Raw genomic sequence first — 10,439 nt, 5'->3', positions numbered from 1 at the left:
CCCCCGCAAATATGTGTTGTAAATCCTAACCCATATGCCTGCAGTTATAATCCCATTTGGAAATAGATTGTCTTTGTTATGTTAATGGGGCAAGATTAGTACAGAGTATATCTTGAGTCAATTCTCTTTTGCTGTATAAAAGAGATTAAATAAACAAGCAAAAGAAGCAGAGATGGGGTAAGATAGATGCCAAGACACAAAGAGACCTCCAAGGAACCAGGAAGTAGAAGCTGAAGAGACAAGGACCTTCCTCCAGAGCTGAGAGAGAGAAAGCCTTCTCCTAGAGCCGGCACTATGAATTTGGACTTCTAGCCCCCTAAACTGTGAGAAGATAAATTTCTGTTTGTTAAAGCCATCCAGTTGTGGTATTTCTGACACAGCAGCACTAGATAACTAAGCAACATATGAAAATATACTCAATCTTACTGAGAAACAAAGCATTGCAAACTAAAACACCAAGGTATCAGTTTTCACCTCTAACTGAAAAATATTTAACAGATTGTAAAATGCCCAGTGTTGGTGAGGATGGTGGAGAAGAGTCAACATTCACACATTGCTGTTGAATGTATACATTTGGTCAACATCTGGGAGAACGCACACCCATAAATCTATTTGCCCTTAGATTTGGAAATTCGATTTCAAAAAATTTCCGAAGAATTTCTTAGACTGGTTCACAAAGGCATAGGTTCAAGAATGATGACATTGATCATATCAGTGAAAAAACTAGAAACAATCTAGGAGTTCGTCAATAGGACAATAGTTAAATAAATGGGGCATAGTGGAAGACAGCCTCTAAGATGGTTCCCAAGGATCCCTGCCTCCTGGTATTCATGACATCATGTAACGGTCTCCCCTTGAGTGTGAGTGTGACAGATAACTTGCTTCTAACCAATAGGATACCTCAACATTGAGTGGATATCACCTCTGTTATTACATTGTCAGAGTTCCTGGGTGGTGCAAATGGTTAATGCCTTTGGCTGCTAACCCAAAGGTTGGTGCTTTGAGTCCACCCAGAGGTGCCTCAGAAGAAAGGCCTGGCAGTCTACTTCTGAAAAAATCAGTCATTGAAAACCCTTTGGAGCACAATTCTACTCTGACATACATGGGATCGCCATAAGTCAGAGTCAACTGAATGGCAACTGGTTTTCATTACATTACAAAAGATTCTGGTTTCCATCTAGCTAGTAGATCGTCTCCTTTGTTGGCTTTGATGAAGCAAGTTGCCATGTTGGGGATCCCACATGGCAAGGGTCTGAGGGCAGATTCTAGCCAAGAGCCAATAAGGAACTCACGTCCTCATTCCAACAACCCAAAAGGAGATGAATCCTGCCAACAACTATGTGAGTGAATTTGGAAGTGGTCTTTCCCCATTTGAGCCTTCAGAAGCGAGCTTAACCCTGGCCAACACCTTGACTGCAGTTTAGAGAGAGATTCTGAAGCAGGCGACCCATCTAAGCCCTGCCGATTCCTGACTTGCAGAAACTGAGAGATAGTAAATGTACGCTGTTTTAAGCCACTGAATTTGTGGTAATTTGTTATGCAGCAATAGATCACTAACGCAGAAACTATGCCACTGATTAAAAAAAGGTTAAGTTACATCTATTTGTAAAAACATGGAGAAATGTCTATACTATTCTTTTTTTATTACTGTTGTTGTTGTTAGTTGCTGTTGAGTCAATTCCAACTCATTACAACCCCATGTGTGCAGAGTAGAACTGCTCCATAGGGTTTTCAAGGCTGTGATCTTTCCGAAGTAGAACACAGACCTGTATTCCAAGACACCTTTGGTTGGGTTTGAACTACCAACATTTATTACTGAGCTAAGTATGTATATATACAACAAAACATTTACCATTTCAACATTTTTTACATGTACAATTCAGTGACATTAATTATGTTCATCATGCTGTTAAATCATCACCACCACTATTCATTTCCATTTTTTCATCACCCTTAACAGAAGCTCAGTGTATGTAAAATAAAAGTAGATGACAGAATAGTTTGTGTGATATGATCCCATTATTGCAAATAAATGTTTAAAAATATTTTTGTGTGTAGATAAAAGTCTAGAATGATACATTGATCAAATTGTTCATGATGTTGTCTCTGGGAGAATAAGATCTCAGAAAACTCATGTTGTCACCCATATTGCTTGAATTTTTACAACAAGCTTTATTACTTTTGTAATAAGAAAAAACAATAGAAGAATTTAACTTCAGAAAAAAGTAAAACTATAGTTAAATCATCAAAGAACTTAATAAAATATTTCATCATTTGTGGCAGGTGCAGCTATAGAAGCTGCAAGAGTAACATTTTCACTTTGCAAGACTCCCTTGCAGCTAGGTGTGGCCATATGATAGTTTTGGCCAATGAGACATAATGGAAGTCTGCTGAGGCTCCCTCCCCTCTCCCTCTCCTCCTGCCATCACAGAGCACCCATCTTGTATGAAGAGACCATTACAAGACCATGTGACATGTATGATGAAAGTAAATGTACACAGGATCAAGATCGCTCAGAGGAGGGGGTGCATGATCCAGCCTGGGAACTTGAAGTTGATTTTCCAGAGAAGGTAATATGTGAGCTTGGCAGGAGAATAGGAGGAGGATGGAGGGAAAGAATGTACCAACAGAGGAAAATTGGGTCACCATTCCCTCAAAGGGCAGTGAATTGGGGATGAAGTCATATTTTCTGCACGTTCCTTTCTTTCCTCCTTGAACTGAGATGTGTTCAGTTGTAAATAACAGAAATCCTGACTCACAGTGGCTTAACCATAGGATGTTTCATTATCTCATAAGTGAAGAAGTTGGGAAATAGTTGTTTCCAGGGTTGGTCCAGGGGCCCTATGATATCTGGATTCTGAGTCTGTTTCTCTGCGGTTCTCATGGTCATCCCCTCGTGGTCACACACGGCTACATCAACTGCAGGATCAAAAGAAGGAAGTAATGGGACAAGCAGCCTGGGAAGCAGAGAGCCTGCCTTGTGTCCATCTTTCCTATTATAGGAGGGAAATTTCTCATGCCAGAATGCTTCCCCTTTGTCTCATTGGCCACCCTGGGTCACACATCAATCCCTAGCTGCAATGGAGACTGGGAAAGCAAGTATCTGACTTTCTAGCCTTTAAAGTGGGTAAAGAGTGAAAGCAAAGGGATTTGGAAATCACTGTGAATGGACAACAGCTGTGCTCACCAACCCTGCCTGGGCCAGGGACAAGCTGCCCAAGTTTGCTTGGGCTGGGCTTTGGGTTCACCACCTGACCCTCACTTTTAAGTTCCTTTCCTAACAGGACTCTCTCTAATGGCTCAACCAGGCCCAGTCAGGAGTGATTTCCAGGCCTAGATTTTCTTTTTTCTGGGCTATTGTTCTCCTACTGAATCCCAGTTCTGAGCTGCCTGTGTCAGTCAACATGTCCCTTAGCTGACCTAAACATTCTCTCCTATCATCGTATGGTTGCTGCTGTAGGCTGCCATCAAGTCAGCCCCTAACTCATGGTGACCCCATGCACAACGCAACAAAACGCTGCCTGGTCCTGCACCATCCCCGTGATCGATTACAGATTAGGCCACTGTGATCCACGGAATTTTCATTGCCTGATTTTTTAAAGTAGGTCATCAGCCCTTATTCCTAGTCTGTCTGTCTTAGTTATCTAGGCCTGCTATAACAGAAATACCACAAGTGGATGGCTTTAAAAAACAGAAATTTATTCTCTCACAGTCCAGGAAGCTAGAAGTCCAAATTCAGGGTGCCAGCTCCAGGGGAACACTTTCTCTCTGTGTCAGCTCTAAGGGAAGGTCCTTGTCATCAATCTACCCCACTTGAGGAATTTCTCAGCACAGGGACCCTGGGTCCAAAGGACACACTATTCTCCTGACTCTTGTTTCTTGGTGGTATGAGATCCGCCTGTCTCTTTGCTCACTTCTCTCTTTTATATTTCAAAAGAGATTGACTTAAAACGTAATCTAATCTTGTAGATTGAGTCCTGCCTCATTAACATAACTGTTGCTACTTCCACCTCATTAACATTATAGAGGTAGGATTTACAACACATAGGAAAATCACGTCAGATGACAGAATGGTGGACAATCACACAATACTGAAAATCATGGACTAGCCAAGTTGACACACATTTTTGGGGGACACAATTCAATCCATAACACCCTTTTAATCTGGAAGCTCCGCTGAAACCTGTTTAGCATCATAGCAACACGCAAGACTCCACTGACCGACAGGTGGTGGCTGAGCATGAGGTGCATTAGCCAGGAATCAAATCTCAGTCTCCACATGGATGGTGAAAATTCTACCACTGAACCACCACTGCCCCCATATCCTTGCTTTAGGAGATGACTATTAGTTCCTACTCTGCTACTTCCTTGCTGTTTGACCCTGGCCAGGTCACTCCTCTTCTCTGGGACTATAAAATGGAAGTAACAACACTTGCCTATGAAATCATTGTGAGATTAATTGAAATATTCTGTGTGCCTGCCTGGCACATAGTAAGCATTCAATAAGTGGTGGCATTCAATAAGTAAGTGGTGCTTCTCTTTCTCTTGGTTGTGTGCCAAGTTACTTCCCTCATCTCTCATACCTTCACTTAGGCAGTATATCAAAGGGTTTGGGAGCCCAGGCTGTAGAGGCAGGCATTACTCCACCTCTTCCCTGAACCCCTCAATTCCTTCCCTGTAAAATGGGGAAAAGAGCACCCACCTACAGGATGGTTGGGAGCACTGGTTGTTCAGTGGCTGAATTCTTGATTCTCAGCCAATGCACCTCAAGCACAGCCACCGTCATCTGTCAATAGAGGCTTGTGTGTTGTTGTGATGCTGAACAGGTTTCAGTGAAGCTTCCAGACCAAGGCAGACTAAGAAGAAAGGCCTGATGATCTACTTTTGAAAATCAGCCAGTGAAAACCCCATGGATCACAACAGTCTGATCCCATTGTGCATGAGGTTGCCATGAATCAGGGGCAAACTCAACTGCAGCTAACAACAACATTGGATGGTTTAGCAGACTAAATGAGATGATGTGTGTAAAGTTCCCGGCACACACTCTGAGCTCAATGAACATATGACTGGAAAATGGGGACAATATTCCCCCCTCACCTCCCCGCCTGCTAACAGGGATGTAACAGGGCTGTTAGGAGGACATAATGAACTAAGAGATGGGAATAGGTTTTATGGTGCCCTACAGAGGAGAGATTCCTCTTTGAATCAGGAACCTGAAGCCCCAGAAGGCCAGGGCAGGCGCCATCTGTCCTCAGAGGTGCAACTACCCGTTTACAACCTGGTAGAGCAATGGCCACACCCAGGGCCGTGGTCACTTAACCACAGGGACAAAAACCCTGCGTGGAGCAATGTTAGCACCGTTATCCTACCTGAAGTGCCCCCACAGATCAATACCAGTTGACCCCTACCCACTACCCACAGGGATAAGACCAGGGTAAATCTTGACCCCAGCTCAGCCAGTGAGACTATTCTTTCCTGAGAATCTTAATTAAGAGACTTGAGAACTGTAGTCAACCCATGTTGGGCCCTGGAACTATAAGGTCATGTAGCTTTGAGGCCCAAGCAAGGGCTTTGACCATGGAAACTAAAATTATGGGGGATCAATAAAACTAGTGATTTAGGAAGTAATATTATTCCCTGTCCTTGAGCATAGAGAATGTGATCCAGCTGGAGCTGGACCCACCAGGACCCACAAGGACTCACAAGGACACATCATCTGGGCCCTGAGGTATAAAGACAATAGCTTAGATAATCTTGGAAAATATCTTTTAGGGAAACTTTCACATAAAGCCAATCAAACAGAACACAAAAGACTTTCTACTCTTTTTCTATTAGCATTTAGTGAATAGAAATTTGTTGGACCAATGAAGACCCTCCTGACTGTCATTACTGAAACCTGTACCAATGATTGTTAAGAAAGACAATTCAAAATGTAGGATCACAGTTTCTGGCCAATCTGTGAAAAGGTGAAGCTTTCAATGGTTTTGCCTATTTGTAATGTTAATATATACTGATGGTTCTGTGATGGTTTTTGGACTTGGGCAGACATGGCTGTAGCAGCATGCTTGTCCGTTTTCCCATTCTTGCCTATTCTGTAATATTCTTTGGACTCGGGCAGACACGGCTGTGGCAGCATGCATGTCTGTTTCCCACTTTTGTCCTTTTGGTTAGCAGCCGAGCTCTTAACCATTTCACCACCAGGGCTCCTACACTTTTGTCCTTTTGAATATATTCCGAATAAAACTTTCTTTTTGCTTTACTAAACTTTATGATGTTTTTCCTCTACAACACTAGGGATATGTGTGTGCTCAAGATCAGTAGGGAGAAGCAGAAAAGAAAGAGAGAGAGAAGTTGCCTGAGGATTTTCTAGATCCCATAAGGCCAAGCTCTATGCCCTATCATTTGTTCCATGGGCTTCCTCAGTTTCATTGCATGAAGTCGTGCATAATTGAGCCAGTTGGGGCATTTCTGTTCCTTGTAATCAGAAGACCCTGAGGGTCTCCTCCCTCTCCTATCCCTCTATCCAATCAGTCTCCAGGTCCAGAACGTTCTACCACTCACCGTCTCTGGAATGTACATCCTCTCTCTCACCGACCACTCTCCATTGCTTCCACGATGTGGGCCAGGCTCCTTGGCATAATGTTCTAAACCTTTTATGACCGTACCTCCACCCACCTCTTCAGCCTCATCACCCAACAACACCACCATCCCTTCATTTATGCAGCCCACGCTCCAGCCCCTCCAAACTACTTTCTTCCCTGTTCACGCCTCGTACTTTCATCCTTCTGTGCTATGGAATATCCCTCATTTCCCTCCTGTCATGGGTTGAATTATGTCCCCTCAAAAATGTGTGTATCAGTTTGGCTGGGCATGATTCCTGGTCATGTGTGATTTTCCCGTATGTTGTAAATCCTGCCTCTATGATGTTAATGAGGGAGGATGGGCGACAGTTGTGTTACTGAGGCAGGACTCAAGTCTACAAGATTGGATTGTGTCCTGAGGCAAACTCTTGAGATATAAAAGACAGAAGTGAGCAGAGAGACAGCTCCTAGTCTGGGGTAAGATTGAAGAGAAGGCCGACAGAGAGAACGCCTTCCCCTGGAGCTGACCCCCTGAATTTGGACTTTTAGCCTACTTTACTGTGAGGAAGTAAATTTCTCTTTGTTAAAGCCATCCACTCATGGTATTTCTGTTATAGCAGCACTAGATGACTAAGACACCTCCCCATAAACAAAGTCCTACTTTGGCTTCCAGGCCCATCACAAAGGCACTCCCTGGCTCTCTCTCCACCCCAGGCTGAATGCATCGTTCCTGACTGGGTTTCCACAGAGCTAGTGGAAAGAGCCAGAATTGCAGAGGGGTTCAAAGCAGGGGCTTTGGAGCTGCTTATGGGAATCCTCCAGCTTACGTGGGACCTTGGAAAAATCTTTAACTTCCTGAGTCTCAGTTTCCTCATCTATAACCTGAAGGAAATAATAGTACCCACCTCACAGGGATGGCCCCTGGGTGGTGAAAACAGTTTGCACTCAGCTACTTACCTAAAGGTTGACTGTTTGAACCCACTCAGCCGTGCCTCGGAAGGGCCTGGTGATCTGCTTCCTAAAGGTCACTGTCTCAAAAACCCTACGTTACAGAGCAGTTCTACTCTGTAACATGTGGGTTGCCATGAGTCAGAAATGACTTGATGGCAACAGGTTTGGTTTGAGTTTTTCACCTCACAGGGCTGTGGTGAGAATTATTTGAGATGATGCATATAAAGAACCATAAGTGCCTAGCTGATACAGTTAACATGCTCAGCTGCTAACCGAAAGGTTGGAGATTCAAGTCCACCCAGATGTGCCTCAGAAGAAAGACCTGGAGATCTACTTCCAAAAAATCAGCCATTGAAACTCCATAGTGCACAGTTCTACCCTGACACACATGGGGTTGCCATAAGTTGGAATCGAATCAATGGCAACAGGTTATATAAAGAACCCAGCCCAGTGTGCAGAATACGGGAGGTATTCAACAAGCTGTGTTCCTTCTTGTCTTGCCAGCCAGAACTGGGGCATCATGCAATCTCAGAGATGCTGGGAAAAGATCCAAGTTTGGGATCCTGAGTAGTACTAGTGGTATAGAAACCAGCTTCTTCCCTCTGGGCAACATCCAGACCAGAGGACTTCCAATACCTCCCTCAAGACTCAGAGTGTGCGATGGCCAGGAAACTCTATACTCTGCAATTCCAACCACAGCCCTCAGGTGCACTACCTCAAACCCAGGGCCACTGCAGAGCCCAGGAAAAGACAGGAAATAATCCATGACAAAAGCCAGGGGTTTTTCACCAGAATCTTCCACTGTGCCACGTCATTCATTACCTTAATTGTTGTTAATTTTTTTTTTTTTTTCCCAAGCTGTCAGACTCAGCAGAGATCACTCACTCCAAAGAAGGCATGTTTTTTTTTATTTTGGTCAGATAGTGGTTTGGGTTTGCTCTGAATGAGAAGCTTCTTCCGGCTTCCTTTGAAAGATGCTATTTGTTACATATTCAGAGCAATGAGGTATTTTGGGCCATCAGATCCCAAAGCCCTTCTGCAAGACGAGGAGGCTATGAGGAAAATGAAACAGGGTACTGTGAGAATAGCTGAGGAAGGTTGAAGATAGTCAGGGAAGGTTTTTTTGAGCATGTGACATTTGAGCTGAGCCAGGCACAAGAAAATGAGGAGGAGCAGTGGGTGCAAACACTCTAGATGGGGACAAGCTTGGCTAAATCTGGAGATTAGTAAAAATGTTGTTATTAGTTGCTGTCAAGTTGATTCCAACTCATGGCAACCCCATGTGTGCAAAGTAGAACTGCTCCATAGAGTCTTCAATGTTATGACCTCTCAGAAATAGATCACCAGGCACCTCTGGGTAGGTCTGAACCACCAACCTTTTGGCTGGTAGTCTAGCGCTTAACCATTTACACCACTCAGGAACTCCTATGACTCCTTTTATGATGAAAGTGCCTACTGGCTTGCAAAAAGTTTTTACATCTAGTACAGAATTGGAAAGTTTTAGAGCTGGAAGGGGCTGCAAATGTCATCTCTGTCGTCTGGATGACCAATGCGTGACTCCTTTCCAGTAGTACCACTTTGTAGTCTATGAAGCATACCACTTCCTATTAAAGCCCTCCAGTGGCTACCCATTGCATTTAGGATGAAATCCACAGGCCTTACCACAGCCTACAAGGCCCTGCACCAATCCCACTTCCAACCATTGTCCCTCTCCCTCACTACACTTAGCCATGTTGATCTCCATTGTCCTCGAGGAGGCCAAACTTGTCCCCACCTACGGGATTTGTAAGGTCCCTGGGTGGTATAAATGGTTTGCTCTTGGCTACTAACCAAAAGGTCAGTGGTTCAAATCCATCCCGCAGTGCTGCGGAAGAAAGCCTTGTCTATCTGCTTCTGTAAAATTACAGCCGAGAAAACCCTACAGAGCACAGTTCTACTCTAAAGCACATGAGGCCACCATGAGTTGGAATTGATTCAACGGCAATGGGTTGGGTTTGGTTTTAGGTTACTTGCACTCACTGTTCCCCCCACATGGAATGCTGCTCCCCCTCATTTTCTCATGCCTGGCTCAGCTCAGATGTTACACACTCAGAAAAGCCTTCCCTGACTCTCTTAAACAAAGTGCCACTCCTATCTACTCTCAATTCCACTACCCTGTTTCATGTTTTTCATAGCAATTATCTGTAGCTGAAATTATCTGCTTTGTTAATCACTTCCCCTCCCTCAGCATGGCAGAATCTTGTCTATCTTGGTCATCACTGCAACCCACAGCCAACCCAGTACCTGACACAGAGTAGGTGCTCAATAAACATTTGCTGAATGAGTGAATGAATTTAGTATCCACTTGTTTCATCTGAGTCTCATCAAAACTCTCTGAGGCAGACATTTGTGGTATGCTCATTTTAGAGTCGACAAAATGGGCTCAGAGACAGGAACTGACTTGCCCAAGTCCCTTTATCTGGCTACTCGTTGTGGTATAACAAACCACCCCAAACTTACTGGCTTAAAACAACAAGGATTTATCATTTCTCTCAATCCTATGCTGAGTGTTCTGCTGGTCTCACCTGAGCTCACTCATGAGGCTGTATTCAGTAGATGGGTAGGCTGCAAGAGCTGGGACAGCTGGGCATCTCTCTCCACGTGGCCTTTCAAGGCAGGTGTCCTCACAGCATTGTGTTCTCTGGACACCGTCCAAGATGGTCAAAGTGGGAGCTGCAAGGCCTCTTAAGGCCTAGCCTTGGAAGCTGAACGGCATCACTTCTACTCTATTGTATTGGTCAAGGCAAGTCACAAGGTCAGTTTAGATTCAAGGGAAATGGAGATAGACTCCACGCCTTGTTGGGAGGAGCTGTCACATTGCAAAAGAGCCTGGGCTGAATTGTGGCCATCTTTGAAAATCTACTGCAG

The sequence above is a fragment of the Trichechus manatus genome, unplaced genomic scaffold (assembly GCF_000243295.1).
Source record: "Trichechus manatus latirostris isolate Lorelei unplaced genomic scaffold, TriManLat1.0 scaffold00011, whole genome shotgun sequence".
NCBI classification, from domain to species: Eukaryota; Metazoa; Chordata; class Mammalia; order Sirenia; family Trichechidae; genus Trichechus; species Trichechus manatus.
This window is presented reverse-complemented; position numbering follows the sequence as displayed.